Source organism: Carlito syrichta, unplaced genomic scaffold (genome assembly GCF_000164805.1).
Source record: "Carlito syrichta isolate Samal-C Ts95f unplaced genomic scaffold, Tarsius_syrichta-2.0.1 Scaffold302066, whole genome shotgun sequence".
NCBI classification, from domain to species: domain Eukaryota; kingdom Metazoa; phylum Chordata; class Mammalia; order Primates; family Tarsiidae; genus Carlito; species Carlito syrichta.
The window spans coordinates 6,229-8,304 of NW_007246162.1; positions in this window are offsets into that span (position 1 = coordinate 6,229).

The following is a 2,076-nucleotide window of genomic DNA, read 5'->3' on the forward strand; positions in this document are numbered from 1 at the left end:
TGGCCGCTCCCGGCCACCGCAGCCTCGACCTGCTGGGCTCTGGCAATCCTTCCGCCTCAGCCTTCCAAGTAGCTGGAACTACAGGCACGCGCTACCATGCCCAGCTAATTTTTGATTTATTATAGAGATGAAGTCTTGCCAAGTTCCCCAGGCGGGTCTCGAACTCGCGGGCTCAGGCAATCCACTCACCTTGGCCTCCCAAAGCGCTGGGATTACAGGCTGAGCCACCGAGCCCGGCCTGCCACAGATCTTTTTACACTGTAGTTACTTTAAAAGATACTCAGCAAATAAATGAATGACTATATAATACTTATTGCTCCTGGGACACTAATAACCAGAGAACTATCTAATTGAAGGATATAATATATGCACATAAAGGAAGTTAACACAAAAGATAATACATGAAATGTCAAATGCGCTAAACGCACACTTCTCAACCTCAAGAATTAAAAATAAACTTCAAAAACAGGAGTGAAATGAGAAACATCTCTGATCTACAGAATAGATTGCAAAGTCTCTGCTGTAAAGGGGAGGGTCTTTATAAATAGGGGAATCTCTGCTACCCTCACTTAGACACTGTTAACACTTACTTTACAAATAGCTCTAATAAATTTCATATCTGATTTCTAAGCCTGCTATAGTTGAGAAAGACATTAAAAGAGAGTCAGCGATCTCCAGGGACTGCAAAGAAGATCACTGTTAGGACTGTTTAATTCCACAGCTCATATCCTTTCCGTCTACCTGCTACTCCTCCTGGCACACTGGATGTCACAGACTAACAGCAAAGTATGCACAGTGGCTTTGTTTTAAAAGGCTAGATGGATGACCAGGCATGGTGGCTTATGCCTGTAATCCCAGCAATTGGGAGGCTGAGGCGGGAGGATTGCTTGAACCCAGGAGTTTAAGACCAGCCTGGGCAACATGGCAAGACCTTGTCTCTATAAAAAATTTAAAAATTAGTTAGGCATGGTGGCACACACCTGTAGTCCCAGCTACTCTGAAGGCTGAGGCAGTAGGGTCATCTGAGCCCCAGAAGTCAAGACTGCAGTGAGGAATCTGTAGCCTAGGCAACAGAGTGAGACCCCAACTCAAAAAATGGATCTCTACACAGTACTCTACTTAAGAAGATAGGGAAGATGTGAAATAAATATTAGGAAGAATTTCATTCAATTTTTTTTTTTTGAGATGGAGTCTCACTCCGTTGCCCAGGCTGGAGTGCAGTGGCACTCTCCCGGCCACTGTAGCCTTGACTAGCTGGGCTCCAGTGATCCTTCCGCCTCAGCCTTCCAAGTAGTTGGAAATACAGGCGTGAGCTACCATGCCCGACTAATTTTGGATTTATTGTAGAGACGAAGTCTCTCCAAGTTGCCTGGGCAGGTCTCGAACCCACGGGCTCAGGCAATCCACTCGCCTCGGCCTCCCAAAGTGCTGGGATTACAGGCTGAATCGCCGAGCCTGGCCCCAAAATGTTTAACTGTCACGAAGTGCCGATTCTTTAAACAACCATTTTCTGTAAAATCTGCATAGGTTTTATATACATCTATTGGGTCTTAAGTCAGTGATGGGGTGCTACAATATAAGTCATTTGTGCCCAAAGAGAGAGTCACACAGGACTGGCTGGCCAGGGAACACTTCCGAGGGGAGGGTCAGTTTGTCCTCACCTTGAGGCAAGAGGCATGGAATAGGCATAGACAGAGGACAGTGGCTGAGGTGACTGGTTGGTCTCCCCAAGTGCTGTACGTGTTGAATAAGTGGGTCAATCGTCTTTCTGCCTGGAGTGTGGGAAAGGGTAGAGAGAAAGCAACCCCTGGGATATACTTAGGGGCAGGAAGCCAGGCAGTCAGGGTCAAGATGAGGGTTTATGCAGAGACAAAGAGGATTCAAAATTGAGAGGCTAGGATTACAAGGTAGAGAACCTGCACTCTAACACTAATGCTTGAATTTTTTTTTTTTCTTAAGAGAACATGCTCAGACACCACAGATAAACCTGAAATGTCCTTTCCAAGTGTTTTTTAAATTTTATTTTGTTTTTCAGAGACAGAGTCTCGCTATGGTGCACAGGCTGAACTCAAGCTC